A 24,997-nucleotide genomic window follows, 5' to 3' on the forward strand; every position below is an offset into this window, starting at 1 on the left:
TCCCAGGCCACAGAGAGGTTAGGCTAGCCTCAACTAGAGCCAGGGCCTTCTCGGCCGTGGCTCCAATCTGGCGGAACGCTCTGTCGCAAGAGACTAGGGCCCTGCGGGACTTGACATCTTTCCGCAGGGCCTGCAAGACAGAGCTGTTCCACCAGGCCTTTGGTCAGGGCGCAGCCTGACCCCCCTCCTCTGGCAATCTGCACAGAATTTTGCTTAATGGTTGCCATCAGTTTGATTTTAATTAATTTTTATAATGAAATGTTTTTAGAATCATTGGATTATTTTGATTGTTGTTAGCTGCCCTGAGCCCAGCTTCGGCTGGGGAGGGCGGGATATAAATAAAATTTATTATTATTATTATTATTATTATTATTATTATTATTATTATTATCTCAGGATTACAGTCAGTGCATGAACTGTAGGGGAAATATGATGGCCAATTGAAAAGGAGGATGAGGCTACACCTGCTGAATTTTCTCTTCTACACAACTATTAAAGCTGCAGAAGCCATGTCCTCTTTTGCACATGACATGACCATCATATTTGTTAAATTATGGCCCTTCTGGAACCTTCTAACTATGGGAAACCAGCCTCATATATCCAACATGCTGGACTAAATGCATGAAGGGGTTAAAACCATAGAGCAAGCTGTCCTGCCAGGCTTAGCTCACATTGGGAGGGAATAAGTAATCAAGCCTTTGTTCCTCAAGTCTACATGTAGACTTTGGTGTGTGAGTATCTCTGAGCTTCTCCTTCCAGCCATATGGCTCTCACAAGCTGCTCTTTAGTTCCTATAGGAACTTTCACCACTTTGTAACAACTAAGTTTATTGAGTGTGCAACTTTTTTGACTCATTCATGGAATAACTCATTAACTTGACCTTTGAAGCATTTGTAAGTAAATCAATTTTTAACTTACTAAACATGCAGTCTTTTCCTTTGCTGTGGGGAAGAGGGAAGTTTTAGAACTCACGTGGGCATATTTTAGAGATCTAATAGCCTATATGTACTTCCATGCTTTACTTTGCTGCATAATTTGTTTTATTTTTTAATCTCTGCTGGGCTTCTCTCACCAAAGAATACTTGCCCAAAACTTGAATCTTGGCTTCCAGGCAATTCTCCTTTCTATATACCTATTCTTTTCTTTGCACCAAGACTAACCACAGTATTTAAAGGGTCCAGGCTCCCTCTGGTCCCCCTATAATTCACGCACTGATTGCAGTTAATGAAGTTAATGGGCAGATATGTTTATATGGTAGCGGCAAATGCATAACATGGTGCACGCCAATGAGTGTAGCATAGCGAGCAAGCCCATCTTGGTGCCGTGGATGAGCCTGTCTCCCCTACACCTCATATGGGATGCCAGTATATGCTACTCAGTGCACTAGCACTCCTACTGTTAGCTCAATGTAGTTAACAGATTCATCATATTTAACACCTGTGACGTAATGCATAACCTTATCCTTGGAGCCTGCTTGGCATCATCTATCTGCCGTTTCTCAGGTGCCAAGCAAAATTAAGTCAAAGCAAAGATGGTAGCTTTCTCCTCTTCCTCCTCTGAGACACACAGATGGCACAATGTGCAAATAGCAGTTAATGAGAGTTCTGTAATTTTTTTAAACATCTCACTATTTTCTCAGCAAGCTGCTTGAAATTTTGTGGCGATTTTATTGTCAATAAAAGTCAAAACAAGCGTTAGCATATAAGTGAGCATGTATTAACATTAAGGTTAACTGAGGCATGCTTGATTCATTTATAGCACAACAGAGGTTGCTTTCAGTGTGGCTTCTATAGTTCAACTACTCATTTTTCTGTAATTCTTATGTATAAAATTATACTGTTATAGCACTAAAAAATGACTTTTGAAGTACCATGCAGTATATGTCAGCAGATAGATATAACACATAGTTCCGGGCTTCTTTATTTGTATAAATATTTTTATTGATTTTTCAACAAACTATGAACAGAACTTTAAGTTCTCCCAGTTCCACTCAGAACAAACTACCAATATGTCAAGTTTTGCTGTTAGCTGGTGGGTGTCAATATATTCATTCAAATATTTTATAAAGGGGTACCATATTTTGATAAAATCATCCACATCAGCTGTGTTGTGCAAGTCACGTACCATTTTTGTCAGTTTTTCAGATAAGGCAGTAGCCCATTTGTTCTGTCGCCATCATGTGATGTGTAGGTGTCAAGTCCTTTGCAGTTCTGTGCTATGAATAGTTGTGCCACCACCAGGAGAAAAGTGATGAGTTCCTTATAAACTAAATCGAGTGGATCTTCTTCAAGTAATATTAATAAACCCAGACTTGGACTATATTGTACATGCTGATTTGTAATATTGCTTATTTCCAAAAATGCTCTTTCCCAGAATGGCTGCACAAGTTCACATGAGTACCACATATGGAATAGCATGCGAGCTGCCTTAATCCTCTCCAACACATTGGTGAATATTTTTTGCCCGTGTAGCTAAATCTTAAAGGTGTTAAATGTGAGCTATAAATTAACTTAAAATAATTCTCTCTTATGCAGGTTGACACTGATCTTAAAAGTTTGTTTGCCCATTAAGTTGTTCCAGTCAGCCTCTTCGATTTTGGTACCTGGGTCTGTTGCCCATAATTGTTTGGTTGCTGAGCATTGTCCAATAGTGGGACAAGAGGTCAAGGCTTCTTGACATGAGTTAGGCCTTGACGTGTTACAGTAAAAGGCAGAGAGCAGTAAACATTCCCTGTGACTGAAGTTACCAGATATGACCAAAGGCCACACCCATGTTAAAAAGAGAAAACCTCAATGATTCTGCTAGAGACTTTGGGTCAGCTAATATGACAAAAATTCTGAATGTTTGGCTAAGAATTGGGGCAAAGGTGCATGATAAAGAACTGTCATTGCTGGGAATGTGTTGAATTTATTAGGGGAGGAGAAACTGTTCGGTCAATCAAGTTAGCGTGTTTAGCATCAATGAATAATATTTGGTGTGATGTTGAGGATCTAAAAAAGGACTGGTGCGCCCTGCTATATTTGAACTGTCCAAGCCATGAAGCTGGTCTTCCAGCTGTGTAACACATCCTCTTCAACTTTGCTTTAATGTTGTCAGTGTACACTCTTGCCATGTCAAACAAGGTGTGAGAAATACTTTCCATTTTCTTGCTAATCAATAAAATGTCTCTGTTAGCATTACTATCTACATGCTGCTTGTGTAATGAACTCTGCTTCAGTTGATGTGTAGTCTGGATCTAACACCTACAGATTCAGGGAATTTCTGGATGACTGTGCACACCTTATTGCCTGGAAAAACCCAGAACTTACACCACCCAGTAGTTTTTATAGTTGCATACCAAATAAATTCATTTGGGATTGCACATAGGACATAATAGCATAATGGAATCGAGCCTAACACAGCAATCCTCTACGGACTTACATGACAGTAAATCATAAGTCAATTGAACTTGCTTCTCAGTAGATTGTGTTGAAAAACTTTTAAATCCTAATACAGTAGCCTTTCATTCATTGTTATCTGTGCTGCAATGTCCAATGTGTTTCCATCGTTATATATTGGGAGAGCTACATAGAAATAGCTGAAATTGTGAAATGGCAATAGAGGCAACACTATCTTTGCCTTCCTATTTGTCTGCAGCTGATACTTTATTACTTGGGATGCTACAGAATTCACCTGTATCCAGGCCACTGTAGTGCATTTGAAGAGAAGACAAGAGTGGAGAATGTGATGCTCAGAAGGCTGATAACACAATACAGAATCATTTTTTGAATCCTCATCATCCTCATCAACTTTCATTTAGAAAAAACAATATGTACTGGGTCCTGTACCAAAACAAAATAACAAAAGTCCTTGTCCCTAGGCTCACAATTATAAAGTAAGACAAAAGTAAGGACAGTTAGAGGGAAAAGGGGAAAACAGCAAACTAGTTGAGGAGGTAAGTAAAAGAAGGAAAAAGTGTTTAATGCAATCATTTACAAAGTTGTGGGGCAGAATTTTTGAAAACCAAATAGAACATCAACACAAAAATGCAACGGATAAAAGACAGATTCCTTAAAGGGGGGCAATGGTTTGGTGCTCATGATACAATAAGCCATATTAATTACAGCTGTCCAGGACAGTGGAAACTTTTGAGCTTCTAGAGAGGAGCTTGGAGTTCCTCCTCCATCTTGTTGACTCCCATGCTGTGCTGGACTAAGTCAAAATTTGACTTATCATATCATATGAACTTGGGCTTAAGCTCTTTATCCTCACTATCCATGAGTTGTAGTGATGGTTTGTTCTTGATGAGCGCTTTACCATAAGCCCAGGTGTGAACGGCATCTGAAATGGGGACTGGGAAGGGATGAGCAAGGGACGCAGGTGGCGCTGTGGGTTAAACCACAGAGCCTAGGGCTTGCCAATCAGAAGGTCGGCGGTTCGAATCCCCGCAACGAAGTGAGCTCCCGTTGCTCGGTCCCTGCTCCTGCCAACCTAGCAGTTCAAAAGCATGTCAAAGTGCAAGTAGATAAATAGGTACCGCTCTGGCGGGAAGGTAAACGGCGTTTCCGTGTGCTGCTCTGGTTCGCCAGAAGTGGCTTAGTCATGCTGGCCACATGACTCAGAAGCTGTCTGCAGACAAACGCCAGCTCCCTCAGCCTATAGAGCGAGATGAGCGCACAACCCCAGAGTCGTCCGTGACTAGACCTAATGGTCAGGGGTCCCTTTACCTTTACCTTTAAGGGATGAACAGGTGGAGGACAGCAGCAGCTCAGAAGTAGTGCTGAGAAGTTCTGGGAAGTGAAGAGGAGGCCAAGGTTTGTATGCTCAGTAATGGTTAGTGCTGGGAAGGGGTGGAAAGAAAGAAAGGAGGGAGAGGCCAAAAATGAGCAGCTCAGGAAGTCCCAGGACAGGCTCATCATTTTTGGGAGAGGAGAAAGCTCTCACTGTGAGAGCAAGAGGATTTTCATCTCTCTGGTTTCCAGCCAGCCTGAAGTGCTCCATATGCAACATTTTAGGTGGTTTCAGAACTATGACACTCGCTTCTCCCCACCTGTGGTTTGGGCCAAATTCTGCTTCCTTGACCCTGTAACTCAGCAGTTCTCAACCTGTGGGTCCCCAGATGTTGTTGGACTACAACTCCCATCATCCCTGAGCTCTGGCCTTTCTAGCTAGGGGTGATGGGAGTTGTAGTTCAACAACATCTGGGGACCCACAGGTTGAGAAAGGCTGCTGTAACTGTTTGTGGTTTATTATAGTTATTTATTTATTTATTTATTTATTTATTTATTTATTTTCCTAATTTCATTAGTGCCAGGCCAGGAGTAAGGAATTTGTGGTCCTCCGGACATGGCTAAACTTGCAACTTCCATTACACTCAATTGCTGTTGTTTAGTCGTCTAGTCGTGTCTGACTGTTCGTGACCCCATGGACCAAAGCACACCAGGCACTCCCGTCTTCCACTTCCTCCCACAGTTTGGTCAAACTCATGCTGGTAGCTTCAAGAACACTGTCCAACCATCTCGTCCTCTGTCGTCCCCTTCTCCTTGTGCCCTCCATCTTTCCCAACATCAGGGTCTTTTCCAGGGAGTCTTCTCTTCTCATGAGGTGGCCAAAGTATTGGAGCCTCAGCTTCAGGATCTGTCCTTCCAGTGAGCACTCAGGGCTGATTTCCTTAAGAATGGGTAGGTTTGATCTTCTTGCAATCCATGGGACTCTCAAGAGTCTCCTCCAACCACCATAATTCAAAAGCATCAATTCTTCAGCGATCAGCCTTCTTTATGGTCCAGCTCTCACTTCCATACATCACTTCTGGGAAAACCATAGCTTGGTCAATAGACAGAGCCCAGCAGCATATGAGGGGGGCAGGGAGCACTGCTTCCCCTTCACTCTACTAAGACTGTCATCCTAAACACACATACTAGGGAAGAAGCTGCACTGTGCCCAGTCCCACTTTTGAGTAAACCTTTACAGGATTGTGCTGTAAATCCTGTATCTTTCCCTCTGTCACAAAGCAGCATTCCACTCAGCAAGCCTTTTAACCCTAATTGCAAAGGAGGAGACAAAAGGTATTGCTCCTAAGAACCAATTTCTTCTCACTGTCAGGGTTCTTTGCTCTACTGCCAATTCTGTCGCTTCCGATTTGCGCCTTTGCCTTCCCACTTATCTGTCTACCAGGCTGGTGCTTGAGGGAAGCTACCAACCCAAAAGTAAGAGTGATTTCATTTGATCCCACAGGCAACACTGTCAGCACTTAACTCCACGATGGCTTCTAAAGACTTCATCTATGAGGTAGACATTAAGCTCAAGAAGACAACATTTTAAGCTCTTAATAAGGTCATTGTCAGAACAGTCCTAGGGAGGTAGGTGGGAGGAAGAACCTGTGGCAGAGGAACTACTACTTCCTACTAGACTCACATCCTACACCGGTGGTGCCGGGTAGAGGGGGCTTCAGCTCCCCCAATTCTGAGGGGGCCACTCCTCCACCGCCGGGGGCCCTCCATGCGCCCTGGCCTCTACTCGGCAGCCCAGGAGCCAGACGGGTCTGGGGCTGGGACAAGCAAATGCGAACATCCTCCTCCGCATGTCCCGCCCCCACTGGGCAGCATTACATGACCACACCCCCTCAATGTGGGGGACAAGTTGGCACCCCTGTCCTACACAGAGAGTGGCAGTTGCCCCTTTCCTCTCCAGCAGACTTAAAACTTTCTCCCTCCCATTCGTTTTCAACAGTGGGAGGGTGTTGGTGATGGAGCTTTTTGTCACCACCATGAGGGGGGCCTATAGTGGTGAACCTCATTCTCTGACCTCAGAGATGGAGTCCACAAGAGCCAACAGCCCCTCAGTTCCCTTTCTACATGCTAATATTGGCTACATAGCTGTGTCTCTAAACCAGGCTTCCTCAACCTCAGCCCTCCAGATGTTTTTGGCCTACAACTCCCATGATCCCTAGCTAGCAGGACCAGTGGTCAGGGGTGATGGGAACTGTAGTCTCAAAACATCTGGAGGGCCGAGGCTGAGGAAGCCTGCTCTAAATGCAAGACTTCACTCACCCACCCACAAATTCCCAGTATGTGCCTCCCTTTAAGGATTGGGACCCTAATGTGGGATTAGGGTGAGTCTTTTGCCCCTATCCAGATGGGGTCCATTGGGCCTACATTGTGCAAAGCAAAAAAGAAATGAAACAGCTCCCATTGAAGTTTTCTTTCTGCCTCCCAGCTTGCATAAAATAAAATCTTACCTGGTACAGTAGGCTGGTTTCTATGCACACTCGCTCACCTATCCCTCCCTTTCCTCCACAGAGACATGCAAAAGGCATTATCAGAGTTCAAGGACAAATTCCAGCCAAGCCAAAACACTCAGATAAGTTGTGAAGCAGGGCTGCTGAGGGTTATGGCCTGAGGAGAGAGGCTGTGGGACAAGGGAGGGAGTGTAGCCTGTGGAGAGTCAAAATGGCCTGAGAGAAAGGCCTGGAGGGCCATAAGTGACCCCCAAGCCTGAGATTCCCTAACCCTGACCAGGTATATCAGCACCATAGCTTTGTGTTGACGTTTCTTGAAGGCAGCCAGTCTTCTTGTTTCTGTTTGTCCCACCATGGACCATGTGGTATGTGAGAAATGGACACAAGTGAGAAAGGGCCTTAGCTCAGGGCAGAGGTGCCAGTTTGTGAGGACAATTTGGGGGGGGGGGAATGGCATGCACATGATGTTGCTGTCCTGGCATCATGCGCATCCGGGGCTGAGCCATACACGGCGGTCACGTGTTGCCAGCGGTGGCCCCTTCACTACCTCCTGGCACCGCTATTGGCGGAAGGCTGCTGCAGCCTTCCTTCCCCTCTACTGTGCTTTTTTGGACATTGGGCAGCTGGCCATCGCTCCAAAAATATTCAGGTTCAATCCGTGGTCTCTAGGTTGGCCTGGGCCTGGAGGGCACCTGAAAGTCAGTGTAGGCCATACTGAGGTATATGGACCAATGATCTGACTTGGTATAAGGCAACTTCCTAGCTCCCAATACAAAACTAAAAGTCATAATTATTTGCTGTAGTTCTTTCTCTTTCCTCTCCTTACTTGACTCTTTTCCTCTTAATCATGACTTTTCAACATATAATTAGAATTATTTATACATATAATTAGAATTATATACTGGCAATGGTTGCAACCAGAAATCAGGTGCTTTGTTTTTCAGTGATCGAGAGTGGAAAGGAAGGATGAAGCATTGCTACAAATATATTTGTTCCTCCTATAAGCTAGTCTTTTTTGCCGCTCACTTCCTAGTAAGTAGAGCTATAACGCTTGCTATATGGAATCTTGTTTTGTAGGATGGAAGAAGGAGAAGGACTACAGCAAACACAAATAGTGGTATGTAATTCTTTATTTTATTGATTTTTTTTTTCTTCTTTCATCCCTCTTATTTTTTCCCCTTTAGCCTCATAACAGTGTGTTGAATACGGTCATTATTCATGATTTTACTTCCATAAAACTAAATACACAGAAATGTTATCACAAATAACATCTGAAATGGGGCTAAATTCCAAAACAAAACGGGAAGGAAAAATCCATATACACTTTCATTTTTCTGTACAATATTTGACACTGCTCCATGTGAATTTTATGTTGTTCCAGATATGTGTGTGTATATATCTCTGTGTGTGTGTGACCTCCAGCAATCCAATAGTAAATATTATAAATAAATACAGAAACATTTCCCATAGACTTTAAAAACGCATAATCTTAAGAGGTTCTTAACCAATAATCCGCTGTGACTCTTTTCCTTTTCCGAAACATTTTCACTGAAATTTGTACTGTAAGTAGCAAGTTACTTATAAAGTACTGAGTAGCACCTTCCCCCCCCCCAATTTGTGCACATAACCCTAGCGATAGGGTCTCTGGTTTCAGTGGCAGTATTACGTTGTAATTTCCTTAAATAAATTTACAGAATATTTGCAAAAACCTCATTCTTTTATTGCCGGGGGTGGGGGGCACGCGCCTTCTGTTTTCCTTCGTTGATACCACCTATCGTCTGGTAACTGTAAAGCATTGAAGCATTTGTGGGAAATACCATCCACCCAAGCGCACGCTGCTACTTGCTTTTGACTTGTGGTTCTGAACAGGGAGCCCAATTCATGAAAAAACAGGCAGGGACCCAGAGGCTTAAGTTCAAATCTCTGTTTCTGAAATCTAAGAGTACCGCTGTCATAATCACATGCTTTGTTGAGGCTCTGCTTTATGAAAACAAATATAAAATAAATAGTGGATAGTGTTGAACTGTGACCAGGGAAACTGGGGTTTGAATATGCACTCAGCCAATAAGTTCACTGGGTGACCTTGGGCCAATCACCATCCCTTAGCCTAACCTACCTCACAAGGTTGTTGTGAGGATGAGATGGGGGGGGAGGAGAACCATGTACCCTACCTTGAGCTCCTTGGAAGATAAAGGTAGTATATAAATGTCATAAATAAAATAGTAGCAGGTTTTTCTGATATCTGGCTGTTGGGTATAAAAGGGCATTGTTTCTATTTCTAACTGTTTAAAGGTAGAGGGACCCCTGACCATTAGGTCCAGTCGTGACCGACTCTGGGGTCATGTGGCCAGCATGACTAAGTTGCTTCTGGCCAACCAGAGCAGTGCACGGAAACGCCGTTTACCTTCCCACCGGAGCGGTACCTATTTATCTACTTGCACTTTGATGTGCTTTTGAACTGCTAGGCTGGCAGGAGCTGAGACCGATCAATGGGAGCTCACCCCGTCGCAGGGATTTGAACCGCCGACCTTCTGATCAGCAAGTCCTAGGCTCTGTGGTTTAACCCACAGTGCCACCCCTGTCCCTTTATAACTGTTTGGGACACAGCAAATTCATTCAGGTCTTGATAGTAGTGTTAATGTATTTTATATCTGGTGCTTCCTCTGCTGTGGTGAATTTTTGGTTTCCCCTCCCCCCCCCCTTTGACATACTGCATTGAAAGCTCCACATACCGAAAACGATGTATTAAAGGTACTGTGTGAAGGCTTACTTTTCTGTTAATTTAAGTGAGTTCATTTTTTCCCCGTACTAAAACATTTGCCACTTCATTAGTTGCAGTCATCATTCCACAGAACGTTTTTCTGGCTCCCTTGGAGGCCTTCCTTGAGTATTCTGAAAGTATTCCTGCCATGAGGCCTGGCAACCTTTGCCCCAAATTTATTTTAATAACATAATCATTCTGCAGGATAAGTAATGCATTTGATTATAGTTGGCTAATTAAAGCGTAATACTTTTACAGCTATATTTCTTTCCAATAGAATTAAGGAATGAGTTAATTACTTTTGTTCTCCATTTATTTCATTACAATACACACACACACACTGATCATTTTACTATGTAGAGAAGTATAGTCTTGAAAAATGCATATACCTATGCTTGCTAAGGAGTCGAGGCAAATAAAACAACACATTGCTTTTTAAAAATAATAGTCTCAGCGGAATTATATCAAGGTGAATCCCACTAATTTTGACATTTGCTAAGAGTGAAACCATAGACCAGCAGTCCTTGCTGGTGGTCATTTCTGCAAATTAAAAACAACAGCAACAATTTTATTATCTGCTTTAAGGTTCTTTTGGACTGATTTTAAAAAACCCTTGGAAGTTGAACAGAAATGAAAATTCTGTTTTAAAATGTCACATGTATGAGTCTCTTAATGAAAAGCAACTGAAGCCAAGCGCTTTCTGAAACTATCAACAATTTTATACTTTTGATAATCATTGCACAGGAATGATTTAACCCAAAGGGTTTACCAGTGCTTAAAAGGCTGACCTTTAAAATCTGTCATTTCCACGGGAGCTGACCATGTTTAGTGCCTACTGACTCTAAGCGGAGCTGCAGATGTTTACCCCTCTTCGAAAAAAAAGGCTATTGCAGTTATTTTTATTTCTCAGCAGAATTTCTGCTCAAGCAACCAAAGTTCCAGTGGCAGATGGTGGTTTCAACCTTGCACACACTGAATACGTATTCAAGGATACGAACAGTGTTTCTATGGTAATGGGAGGCTCAACATCTCAATGTGTATTCTGTTCAAATTTCCTATAAATACATGCTGCATTTATTAAAACTGGATCTATAATCTCACAATGTTTTTAATGCAAATCGTTCATGCCTTCTGCCCTCTATCCATGTCGAAAGAGAAGCTCTGTTTTTCCTTGTATGCGTTCGTGGTGCGTAGCGATATTGGCTGCGTTGGCCTCTGACAATTAACTTCTAAGAATGAATTAGATGGCAAAGCAGTGGACATTCTGGTGCTAGGAGAGCTGTCTTTCAGCGGGGAAAGGCAGCTATTCGCCACTGCCACCAGCAGAACCTGACTGTGCTCTACTAAGGATGTCTTGTGCAAAGACGCATTATCTTCTGTTTCTGATGCAAAACACACATATGCCTGGTTGCAGATGAATTCCAGTCAGGCAGCAGCTTTGAGAATACACAACTTCAGGGGGAAAGCAGAGAGTGGAGGCTTATGCAGGATTTGAATCTGCCTTATATTGCTATCTTTGCTTTTGAATGAAGAATACAATATGGAATAAAAGCAGCCATGGATAATATGCAAGCAATGTGTGATGGTTCTGCATGGAATGAACTCTATATCTGCTCCTGCAGATAGGGGTCCTGAACATACATTACCAGCATGTGGGAGGGCAGAGGTATCCAAGAAAATAAAGGGGTGGATTTTAGATGTTCCTATTTGCTATCATTATAACAAGATGAAAGAAATGCCCCTAAAAAGCAGAAATAACTGGGGGTCTATATGGGTGCTGTTCACGTACAAAAATGTTGCACAACTTCACAATTTAATGCAATTTTGTCCTCTGGGCCAGATTTTCCCCAATCCAGCCTAGTTCTTGGATGAGAGCAAAGGCACACATGCCTCTACACTGTCCTGTCTGTACATGAGGGATTGAGTGCCTGAATACCTTCTAGGAATGTAATATTCAACACATATAAGCACTGATTTCATCATTTAATTATGAAATCAACTACAGTTTTCACCTAGGTGTGTTGCTGGACAATCCAGTGTTCGAAATTCCCACTGTTCTAGGTGCATTTGCGACCGGGAATTTCATTAGTGTGAGCAGTTTCTGAGCTCTGGGTGCAGTACTGCATCTAAGATTTCAGGTTAAAACTTCAGACTGGAAGAAAAGGAGGACCTTTTTCTGCCTTCCCACTTCCAGCTATTCTCTGAAGACTGGGGAAGAGACCCTCTTAAGAATATTAGTGGGGTGGGCAGGGGAAGGACTAAACCATGTGAAAAATGAGCATAATATTTTAGCTGCTGTTTATTCATTTTTAGCTTTGTATTCTTGTTATAAAAAAAAGCACCTAGACGTTCTGTTGTTGCGCCCATAACCCAGGATTAAGGTGCTATTTAGCTCCTGACTTTCATATCTCAGCTTGTAACACTGGGACAATCCATGTTGACAGATGGGGACAGCCTACCATATAGACAGGAAGAAGCTGAACTCACTTGCTGCCATTAATGAACTGGGCTGGGTTAGAGGAAAAATGTCCCGTCCCATCCCACCCCTTCTAGACTGTCCTTGCATGTATACTGAATTAGTGAATTCACACAAACATATATAAGACTTGAGTACTCATCACTTGAGTACTCAACATGAACAGGGGAATGTGTGAACCCAGTCAAAAAGCATGAGTTTACAGTAATTTGAAAGCTCTGTCTGTGGTGGTTGATCTATAATGGTTCAATGATTTTAACAAACCTGCATAGCTTCCAGGGGTTTGATGGGGAAGGGAAGGGAGAGGGGGAATAGTTGACTTTTGCTTTGCTTCATTTAAAATCTTGGTTAAGCACGATCCTACCTTCTGTAACAATTTTGGTTTTTCCCTATTTTTGATCTTTAAACTTGTATATAATAAAAAGTACAGGTGTGTTACATAGCACTGATATCGCATGTCAGATGCATCATCAGTTTTCCAGTGTATGTATCTTTTTGAATACACTGCCTTGGCGTTCCCTATTTTTAAGGTGCTACTTTTTCGGCCAAGGTCACAACACCACAACTTGTGTTCCACCATGAGAATGCAAGCCTGCTATGCTGCTTGCCTGGAACTGCAGGGGGGGGGGCATTCTCAAGCACTTGGCAGTGTATGAGTGGTGGTCTGCCCACTGAATGGCTTGTTTCTGACCTAAGTGTTAGACACTGGAAGGTTCCAGGCTCTGGAAGGAACTATGATGCTAATTTATATGAGGTTGAAGATGACTGAAGGATTGTTTTTCTGGAGAACTGAGGACCCATGCTGTCTGTGAGGTTTGCTGGGGTGTTTTTTTGTTCTTGTTTAAAACAATATTTGAGGGTTATCTGAAGAGTCAGGGATACTCTCAGCTTCTCCATTGTGAACAGAGATTATTTTGGGATTTGTGAATGTATAAATGGTGCAGAACTGGACCATCTCAAAGTATCCACACTTCCCAAGAGTAAAGCAGAAGAGCTATTGAGAAACATGTAGCAGTGTAGATGGAGCATATGGTTACTAAATCCTACAGTAACATTATTACAAGTTCAGGCCAAAATATGGGCAGTAGATTGATAGACAGGACAAATATAACCTTCACACAATGTCACAGCATATCCTCCCAGGTGCATAGGAGAATTCCACCCACCTATCTTGTAATACTACATGTGAAATTGATTCCAGAATTTAGTTTTTCTTGATGAGTGATATTTTGCATTTTTACAGCAAGGAAAAGGAAGCTTTTTGGCTCCATATTCCAGATCCTTATTAGGATTTGCCTCACAGACCAAATCTGGCCTGTGGGCACATCTGCCCACCTGTCAATCACCTGACGTTACAAGGGCGTTAAGTGATTAAGTGCTTTGGAGTCCTGAAGTTGGGGCCCTGCTAAAATAGGCAGAGGGTGGACTTTGTTTCAGTGCAAACCTGGGTCACCAGGGAGCACGATTTCTGATTTGTCATTTCCATGGATTGTTAACCCCCTTGACTGCAGTAATGTAGAAAAGTAGTACATGACTTTAAAAGGGCATGATGATGTTTGCGGTTCAAGCAGACCAATTCACACACCTATACCTCCAACTTTCTGCTTTTCTTTTCCAACCAATGTTTAATATTCTTGATGACCATGGACAACGCTTGGTCTATTTTTTCTCTCTCTTTTATTATTATTTTTTAAGAATGTGTTTGTGTTTTTCTTTTTTCTTGTCTAAAATGAAACATTATGCACTTCAGGTCACTGGCTTAAGCCACATTTTAATCCTCATTTTTGGAACCTGACCTACTTTGCTGCAATTCATCTCGCAGCATCTAGACTGGTATGTGTCATAGTGAGATTGCAGTTACTGTGAGAAAGGATTTGGGTGACACTCTTTGGTAGGGGGGACAAAGCAATTTATGCTGCAACACCTCTCCACACCTTTTCACAGAGACTGTCCCAAAGGACTGTCTGCCTTTGTACTACCAGTTCTATCAGTTGTCATTTTTAAAATGGTGAAATGTTGTTGTTTTTTTAAGTGATGTTCAAGGTTTTACATCTTTCTCTCTCTCAAGCTATTAAATACTTGCTTTCCATCTACTGAGAAGGGAGGAAAGCGAGAAGCAGAATATGTTTTCTTGTGGAAGCAGAAGTTTCACTTCTTACTATTTTAGTTGAAATTAATAGTGTGTAGGAAGTAGCTACATGATTTGAATAAACACAAGCATTTCCAACGACAGCATTTCAACATATGCATATTTCATGAATATATACATAGTGAATCACATTTCATTCTAATATGAAGTTTTGGTTTTTATCCAGCATGTTTTGTAAAAATTTCTGAAGGAAGCAATTCAATTTGTATGTGAGCCAATTGTAGATAGGTTTTCCTCCCTAAGCTGAGTTTTGAGTATTAAAACATTGAATATTCATTCCGTGGTTGGGTGGGGATTACCTCTAAATCAAATGAAGTCAGGAAATTAAACCACCATTTCTAGTTACAGGTAGGTAGCCGTGTTGGTCTGCCGTAATTGAAAAAAACAAATTCCTTCCAGTAGCACCTTAGAGACCAACTAAGTTTGTCATTGGTATGAGCTTTTGTGTACATGCACACTTCTTCAGATACCCAATATTTCTGACACTCTGCTTGTTTTCAGTGTTGAGTGCAGAGGAGGACTGGAGTCTTCTGTCACTGCTCCATCACTCCACTCTCTTCCCTGCATGAAATTCCTTGCCACTTATTGCTACCAGGCTTGTCCTCAAAATATGAATCTGAAGTAAACATTTCCAGGGTGGTTTACTAAAAAACGAAAGCAAAACAGAAATGACAACCCAGTTACAGAATCACAGTAAATAACAAAAGGAGCAACTAGAACAACAGCAATTAAAACTGTTCCCGTTGCAGCTTAAAAGCCTGGGGAAATAAATAAATAAACTGGCAGTGCAACTGAGGAGACTTGCTCTCGATTCACCACCTGCCTCACTTGAAATTATTGAGACACATGATGGAGGGCCTCTGAGGATGACCTTAATGTACAGGCAGGTTTGTGTTGGATTTGATGGTCCTCCTGTTGGAATAGAATCATATATCGCGTATAGTGACACCGCGACAGCAGATACAGTTGGATTTTGCTATGTGCTTCCATCACTGGGGCCAAGTAAACCTGATATAGAACGAGGGCAATTTCCAGGTCACACCAGTCCTGGAAAAATTGTTGAAAGGAGGGCAATGCTTAATTGCTGACAAAAGCGATTGGAAAAATTGCCCCCATTGCCACAAGCCCTAATGAAACTGAGGAATGCATCACAGAAAAAGTGTAGATTATTGTTATTGTTGGGAACAAACTACCTGGCAATTTTCCCATGGAGGTTGAACTACCTTTCTCCAGCAGACACTAAAATGAATTACTATGTATTTTTTTCTCTTGTTTGGATCCTAGTGGGCTGAGATGCTGTGTCCCTGCGGATATCATTCATGCAGTTGGGGAATAGCTAAGCATGCTCCAGCTGACATGTTGTTGTGCTGTTTTGCCAGATCCCATAGTTAGCTTCTGAGTGTACTCTTTGCGTAGCGCATTTTGATGTCAAACCTCAATACGTGTCACCCTCGCGGGGAGTCTGCCAACACAAACGATGTGAGCTGTTCACATTTTGAGCCAAATAGCCTTTCCTTATTACTTCTGGAAGAAAATAAATGAAAATCAAGTTAGAGAGGAGAGAATTAGATCAACTCTAACTCTGCTTGACAGACCATTTCTTTTGTTTTCCATCTGCATTCTCCCCCTCCCTCCTCCACGTAAAACAGAGGCACTGTTTCCATCAAAAACTCTCATTTGTTGATAGGATTAGGATGTCCAGTCAACTGTTCACTCAATAAATTGATAAGGAATTGTCTAATGAAATTATAGGAATTTTCAAACCCTAGGAAATCATGAATTATTTGAGCTTCATGCTTAGGAAACTTGGTTCAATCAGTGCTTATTGCCTTTAACTATACACAGGGTTATTACCTTGCCTGAAATAATTTTGAATGTTTCATTAAAGAATGAATCATCTTAAAATAATTGGAGTTCTTTCAGTTGCATCTGATGAAGTAGACCTAAATTCACCAAGGTTCATGCCACAATAAATTCATTAGGTGCCGAATGACTCTCTTGTTTTCATTTCAGAAAAGATTGTTTAGCCTCAATAGTTTAGATGTTGCAAATTAGACGTGTTTTCATTTAGCCCTCTTTATTAATGTTGTTTAATTTATACTGAACATGCGAAACAGATTTGTAAAGGGTCAGGCCACTGCTCCATCTCATCCTGTGTTGATCTACCCTGATTGGCAGTAGTTTTCCAAGGTCTCAGACAGAAGTCTTTCCCCAGACTTTTAACAGGGGATACCTGGGATTGTATATAACGGACATGGGTGGTGCTGTGGGTTAAACCACAGAGCCTAGGACTTGTTGATCAGAAGGTCGGCGGTTTGAATCCCCGCAACGGGGTGAGCTTCCGTTGCTCGGTCCCAGCTCCTGCCAACCTAGCAGTTTGAAAGCACGTCAAAGTGCAAGTAGAAAAATAGGTACCGCTCCGGCGGGAAGGTAAACGGCGTTTCCGTGAGCTGCTCTGGTTCGCCAGAAGCGGCTTAGTTGTGCTGGCCACATGACTCGGAAGCTGTACGCTGGCACCCTTGGCTAATAAAGCGAGATAAGCGCCGCAACCCCAGAGTCAGTCACGACTGGACCTAATGGTCAGGGGTCCCTTTACCTTTACCTTTACCTTTACCTTTACCTTTACCTGGGATTGAACTTTCCGTAAACAAACTCTGTAAGGAGTGTGCTCTGTTCATGCGGTAAAGGCCATCCCCAGAACACTAATGGAAGCTTATCAGACCTGAGCTGCTAGTCATGGCATCATGCGAGCATCCGAACCCAAAACATCAGCAGCAACAGTTATTACTGAAGAAGGAAGTGCTCCTAGATTGTCATGCTGAGTAGCATCCTTAAGGGATGTTAGCTTCTAGACCAAACTTCCCCAACCTGTTGCCCTTCAGATATTTTGAACTGTGTTTCCCAGTTGGGGCTGATGGGCATTTTAGTCCAAAACATATTGAGGGCAACAGGATTGGGGGTAGCCTTCTGTCTGCACAGTGCACAAACCACTCCAGTCAACTTACAGCAGGGGTGCCCAAACTTTTTTCAAAGAGGGGCAGATTTGATGAAGTGAACATTTTTAGGATTGAAGTCGTTGAGTTTTTTTAAGGATTTAACCCCAGGACATATACTGCCACAGGGGCCGGATTAGATCGACTGGCGAGCCAGATTAGCCCCCGAAACAGACTTTGGACATGCCTGACTTGCAGGTAGCCTCTGCTGCAAAGTTGATGGGGGCTATAATTGAGTGTTAAAGTTCATGTTTTGTACTGATTTCCTAGATTCAGTCCTCAGGGCCTATAGCTTTTGCTATGCTTAGACAGCAGTGCTAACATACTTCCCAGGATCTTGGAGAGCTGCTGGGGTAGATGGACCAAATGTCTGACTCAGTAAAAGGCAGCTTCACACATTCGTAAACTTAGGTGGAAGTTCTTGATTGTATTGCTATAGGGGCCAGAGGCAGAAAACTTTACAAGGCAGAGCAATGCTATTCCACCTCTTCCCTGTTCCACCTTCCATGCTATGAGCCTGTCCTGATCTGATCCAGCATTCCATCTCCAGTTTTGAGAAATGCTTAATTCATTTGTATGGCTGAAGTGACAGTCTGGAGATAGATGGAGTCTTGATAAGTGTTGTCTACTTGAATTAACCTGTAGACCTCAATTATCTAATGCAGCAGATAATTGGCTGCTGAGGCGTACAGCAAACCATTTTGGCTCATTAATACAGGCATATTTAAAATATGAATTTTTATGAAGGGTTTTATCTGCCGGCTATGAATTGCCAACTCATGTATGTTGTTTACCAGTGATCAGGTTCCTAGACTTTTGTACTCCTTCCTTTTTTTTTCACATGTCAGAATTGTGAACCAAGGTGACAGGAAAATAGATAAAATATATAGGCAGGGACACTCCAAGGACCTTATCGCTCACACAAGAGGAATGACTGCCACTTCAGCACATGAAATTCAATTATATCCACTGAAAACTTAGAAGCATGTCAACACCAGTCATGTTTGAATATGCATAGCATTTAGGACCAGCAGATTACAGCTGTTGTGCATAATAGCACTCATTTTATCTATAGCAATGTATGCAAAAAAAGCATTGAACAGGGATAGAACCACCCAATGGAAGTGAAAGCTTGCAGTCTGATTCAGAGCCGGCCCTAACATTAGACAGAGCAAGACAGTCACCTCATGTGGCAGATGCTGAGGGGTGTGGGGAATGCTACAAGACAAGGGTGCTCCACACAGCCTGCCCTGTGCCTTCTGAGCTAACCTGCCATCCTCAGGTGTGGTGGAAGACACTGTCCTGTTGCCAGGGTTGAGGTGTTTCAGCTGCTGGTATTCCAGTCATTTTCTGTACATGGACGCAGGAGAAAGTACTACCGTACACCTCAGGCAGCAAAATGCATTGCACTGGCCCTGATCTGAATCACTGCATGGGCATTGAGGTCAGTGGGATTTATCAGGTCTGTGGGTTTCCTTCAAGCTGTTGTCATCCTCATTCCACAGGCAACAGAGTGTGATTCATGCATTCCTACATTTTTTAATATTAAGAGGCACTTCTTCTGTTAAGAAATAGGAGATGGGTCTAGTGTCTTCGGTCAGAGGTGGGTCATCTGACAGGTTCTGGACCTTGGCAAACATGACAAACTTTGGTGCCATTCCCACATAGCCTCTTAACTGATTATTTATTTTGTACTCTCCGAAATAGAGATAGGAAGCTTGTGGCCTTCCAAATGGACTCTCACTCTCATCAGCCCCTCAGCCAGCATCAGCAGTAGTTAGGGAAGATGGGAGATGTAGTCCAACCAGCCCTGGAGAACTATGGGTTCCACACCCCTGCTCAACACAACTTTTGTTGGAAACATTCATAGAACCAAGCCAATTTCCTGCAGCCTTACAAATTTATGATATTAATGCAGTCATTTTCAGTATGTGAAATATTTACCCAGTAATAATTATGAAGAATGTTGTTTTCGTTATCATTTTGAGTCTGTCCCTTTGGAAGTAGGCAGTCCAGAGTTTTTAGGGTTTATTCAAATAGGAGCAGTTTCTTGCAAAGACATCAACTAACATGGTAACTCGAGGCCGATGGGGTGCAGTGGATAGTATGCTGAGGTTGATTTTGATAGGCTTGGTGGGTGCAGGTCTCTGTTCGGCTATTACATTTACTGACTAACTACTCAACCTCCCTCACAAGGTCTTCTGAGAGCAGATGATTCACAAAATTGTTGTTGTTGTTTAGTCGTTTAGTCGTGTCCGACTCTTCGTGACCCCATGGACCAGAGAACGCCAGGCACTCCTGTCCTCCACTGCCCCCCGCAGCTAGGTCAGACTCATGCTGGTAACCTCGAAAACACTGTCCAACCATCTCGTCCTCTGTCGTCCCCTTCTCCTTGTGCCCTCCATCTTTCCCAGCATCAGGGTCTTCTCCAGGGAGTCTTCTCTTCTCATGAGGTGGCCAAAGTACTGGAGCCTCAGCTTCACAATCTGTCCTTCCAGTGAGCACTCAGGGCTGATTTCCTTCAGAATGGAGAGGTTTGATCTTCTTGCAGTCCATGGGACTCTCAAGAGTCTCCTCCAGCACCATAATTCAAAAGCATCAATTCTTCGGCGATCAGCCTTCTTTATGGTCCAGCTCTCACTTCCATACATCACTACTGGGAAAACCATAGCTTTAACTATACGGACCTTTGTTGGCAAGGTGATGTCTCTACTTCTCAAGATGCTGTCTAGGCCTGTCATTGCCCTTCTCCCAAGAAGCAGGCGTCTTTTAATTTCGTGGCTGCTGTCACCATCTGCAGTGATCATGGAGCCCAAGAAAGTAAAATCTCTCACTGCCTCCATTTCTTCCCCTTCTATTTGCCAGGAGGTGATGGGACCAGTAGCCATGATCTTCGTTTTTTTGATGTTGAGCTTCAGACCATATTTTGCACTCTCCTCTTTCACCCTCAATAAAAGGTTCTTTAATTCCTCCTCACTTTCTGCCATCAAGGTTGTGTCATCTGCATATCTGAGGTTGTTGATATTTCTTCCGGCAATCTTAATTCCGGCTAGGGATTCATCCAGCCCAGCCTTTCGCATGATGAATTCTGCATATAAGTTAAATAAGCAGGGAGACAAAATGCAGCCTTGTCGTACTCCTTTCCCAATTTTGAACCAGTCAGTTGTTCCATATCCAGTTCTAACTGTAGCTTCTTGTCCCACATAGAGATTTCTCAGGAGACAGATTGCCCTGCACGTTCAAAGGTGCTGTAGAAATTAAAAGCAATGACTTTGTGGGAAAGTGCATGTACAAGTAAAGGAAATCAAAGTGAAGTAGAGATGGAAGCCCCATAAGCAAAATCAGGGTAATTTTCTAGAGTTAAGCAGGGTTCTCCTTCGAGCTTTGCTTTCACAGTGGAATTCAAGCTCAGCGCAATATGGCTACTTCTTCTGATCCCAACAAACAGCTTGTCCAAAGCTGTCATCTTTTCTGCTAAGGCCCTACATTTTGGTTTTGCTTGCCCTCTTAATTAACTTTTATTGCTTCCATTAATCAATGCATTTCACTGTGAACAGTCAACCCTCCAGGAAGAAGGTGGTGATCACATGGTGAGACAATGTTTAAAAGCAACTTATGGCACAGCTGACATATAATGACTTGGCTCACTGCATTAGGGTATTATTGAACTGAATTGGCAAGACAGGAACGCAACTAACATAGACTGCAACTAACAAAGTTGAAAAGATGTTAGTTGCAGTCTATGCTAGATGCATCACTACCTTGTTAAATCTGCCATTTTTAAACCTTCTGATACTACCTGCCATATCAGGACTCTCTATATCAGAAATGGGGAATCTCAGGCATGTGTGCGCGTGTGCATGTAGAAACTAGCCTACTTTGTCCTGCCAGAGGCATATTGCCACTGGAGTATTGCCCAGAAGGGAATGTGTTTCAGGTTAAAAATGGTACTTCACTCCTGTTTTACAGTGGTACCTTGAGTTAAGAACTTAATTCATTCTGGAGGTCCGTTCTTAACCTGAAACTGTTCTTAACTTGAAGCACCACTTTAGCTAATGGGGCCTCCCACTGCTGCCATGCCGCTGGAGCATGATTTCTGTTCTCATCTTGAAGCAAAGTTCTTAACCTGAAGCACTATTTCTGGACTAGCGGAGTCTGTAACCTGAAGCATCTGTAACCCAAGGTACCACTGTATATCATGATTGGAGAACCTGCAGCCATCAGTCTAACTTTGCATAGGTGGCAAAGAGGAGAAAACATGAGGTGGAGGGAGGCAAAGGGAGTTCTGGCTCTGCCTACCACTGACTTCTGCCCCATTCTTCTAGACTGGTGACTGGGGGTGGCCTCCGAGACCATATAACACTGGTCCTGAAATACCTGTATTGGTTCCCAGCACGTTTCCGAGCACAATTCAGAGTGTTGGTGCTGACCTTTCAAGCCCTAAATGACCACGGCCCAGTATATCTGAAGGAGTGTCTACCCACAGCGTTCAGCCTAGACACTGAGGTCCAGCGCCAAGGGCCTTCTGGCAGTTCCCTCACCATGATAAGTGAGGTTACAGGGAACCAGACAGAGGGCCTTCTCAGTCGTGGCACCTGCCCTGTGGAACGCCATCCCATCAGATGTCGAGGAAATAAACAACTACCTGACTTTTAGAAGACATCTGTAGGCAGCCCTGTTTAGGGAAGTTTTTAATGTTAGATGTTTTATCGTGTTTTTAATATTCTGTTGGGAGCTATTGAGAGTGGCTGGGGTATAAATTATTATCATTATCATTATTATTTTATTCATTTATTTACAACTGCAGCAAGGCCCTCAACAGAAAAATGCTTCCCCAACCCTGAGGTATATAGTGTCCCTCAAGTATCAAGATCGATTCCAGCTTGTCTTCACAAACAAGATTCAGTTCATGTTGTGTCGAGTGCAATCTCTCCCATATTAGACCTCTGCTACAGAGAGAAATCCCAAGGAAGCTCATGAGGCCCAATGGGCAGTGAAGGATGGCATTAATTTGAATGAACTGCTATTTAGCACTCCAGTCAGGTTCCTATTGCAGGGCATTATGTCTTGCTGCAGAGCAAGAGGGGAGAGTCCATGATACTCCAAGCTTAGTTTCGCCTCCCTTTAGCCTCCTGTCAGTGCTGCTGGGGGACACAGACAAGGTGCGCAGGAATGGTATGGCCAGCCTGGGCTACACATTACTGCTCTGTCTCTTTCAGGAAGGTAGTCCATAAACAGTCAACAATGGTGGCCTTGAGCTTTGTTACATAAATTTCTGCTTCTCTTCTGCATGCACAGAGCTTTCGCTATTAGTAGTATTGGTTTTCAGCAAAGGTAAAGGTAAAGGGACCCCTGACCATTAGGTCCAGTCGTGGACGACTCTGGGGTTGTGGCGCTCATCTTGCTTTACTGGCCAAGGGAGCCAGCTTACAGCTTCCGTGTCATGTGGCCAGCATGACTAAGCCACTTCTGGCAAAACAGAGGAGCTCACGGAAACACCATTTACCTTCCCGCCAGAGTGGTACCTTTCTATCTACTTGCAACTTTGACGTGCTTTCGAACTGCTAGGTGGGCAGGAGCTGGGACTGAGCAACGAGAGCTCACCTCTCACGGGAATTCGAACCGCCGACCTTCTGATCAGCAAACCCTAGCCTCTGTGATTTAACCCACAGCACCACCCGCTGTGTTCAGTAGATAGCAGCAAATGTTAACTTACTGATTTTATCTCCCCACCCCATTCTTCAGCATTATTTCATGTTGTTATCTCCAACTAACTACTACGACATATATATCTGAGTAGAACAGCAACCTTAAGGAGGGCTGGGAAGACATGGAGAAGCAGCTCCTCCGCTGTATCTGCATCCCTGGTGGATCCTGCTGGACAGGGTGTAAGGGGGGCAGTTTTATTATTTTGCTATGGCAGCTCTATCCTAGCACAACTGGCCCCTCAGGGGCTCCCTGGGACCCAGCACCCAGGAGTTTTGGCTCACTACCAGAGGTCTGCAAGGAAGAAACTACTCTTGCCTCTTACCCCTGCTCTCCAGTCATCAACACTGAGGTGCTAAGATTGTGGCCTAATAGTGTATACTTGTCTACCTGCACACTCAGAAGTAAGTTACATTGGTCTCAATGCAACTCAATCCTAAATCGATATAGGAGCGCAGCCTGATTTTTTTTAATGGCCTGGCAGTGTTCACTTGAAAAAGAATGTCAAAATGTTTCAAATTTCATTTGCTGCAGAAACTCCATACAGAGATGAGGGGGCTATTTTAGAATGTTTTGACTTATTCTGGCATTTGAAAAACACTTGGAATTAGTTATTAGAAAATAACTGCAGTAGTAGCAAAGCGAGAAGATAAAATGCTTTGATTTTTATGATTTCAAATTGCCTGGCTTCTCCTCCCCCAAGGGGTTTCAGTAGTGGAGGACACATTCTTTATCTGGTATCTAATCCCTAAAGACTGGAGAAGTGAGTCTTTTGTACACAACAATATTTTTCAAGGGTGGTTATAAAGAGCATTTGTTCACTTCTGCCTTCCAGACTGTTTGGGGCATTGCTTGATTTGCATAATTAGATTGTAAAAAAATAGATGAGTTAAGGGTAACTTGTGCAGCAAATTGCTCAGCCAACCTCTCTCCGTGTGTGTGTGTGTGTGTGTGTGTGTGATTTTAAGCAACTGATTAAGGAATTTATTATTATTATTTTGCTTGCTTGCTTTTATAGCACATTGTTTTTGTTTTGCAGTACAGTTTTGCTTTGTTTTTCTCTCCAAATAACAATAATATGAACGTCAACCTACTGTTCTTTGGTCTGGTTTTATAAAAAGAGTTGACATTAAACAGGAAGGCTAATCCTTTCATAATATGTTGTCAAGACTGGCCGCTCAGGAAAGCAGATAAGCTCTTAGCCTGGATGACAGTTTTGGAAAGGGCATTGGAGAAAGAGTTACTTACAGCATCATCTTTAAACACAATTACCTGTGAGCTAAACAACATGAGAGAAAGGACAGATGCATTGTTGGTGCTTCTGTTGTCTAGTGTGGGCACTTAACCAAAAAGGGGAGAGAAAAATCATCACCCCAAAAAAGAAGACTGAGATAGTGAGCTGCATGCTTGCTTAGTCTTCAGACCAGGTGTTCTAGATCATGATTGGGAACTTCAAGGCTGTTGCTCTCCATTCTTACAGTTACTTATATTTAAACTGGACTTGGATCAGACTGCCCTTCAGATAGAGGAGACCTTCAAAATAGAAGACTGGCAGCCCTTCAAAATAGAACCATGGAATCATAGAATTTTAGCTCAGCCACTTGCAATGCAGGGATCACAGCTAAAGAATTTCTTACAGATAGCCATCCAACCTGTGTTTGCAAACCTCCCAAAAAGGAGAGTGCACCACTTTTCA

At 43.0% G+C, this 24,997-nt stretch overlaps 1 protein-coding gene across 2 annotated transcripts in view; it reads left to right on the forward strand.

The window, feature by feature from the left end:
• FGF14 (fibroblast growth factor 14) overlaps positions 1-24,997 on the forward strand; it is a 301,405-nt gene that overhangs the window by 155,170 nt on the left and 121,238 nt on the right. The window contains exon 1 of one of the 2 annotated variants that reach the window (XM_079973075.1): positions 8,313-8,333. The exons of the other annotated variant lie outside the window; for it this stretch is intronic. The gene's annotated coding sequence lies outside the window, so the exon portion shown is untranslated. Of the gene's footprint in view, positions 1-8,312; positions 8,334-24,997 lie in introns of those variants that run through there. 2 annotated transcript variants of the gene reach the window in all.

Source organism: Podarcis cretensis, assembly GCF_951804945.1.
Source record: "Podarcis cretensis genome assembly, chromosome: 4".
NCBI lineage: Eukaryota > Metazoa > Chordata > Lepidosauria > Squamata > Lacertidae > Podarcis > Podarcis cretensis.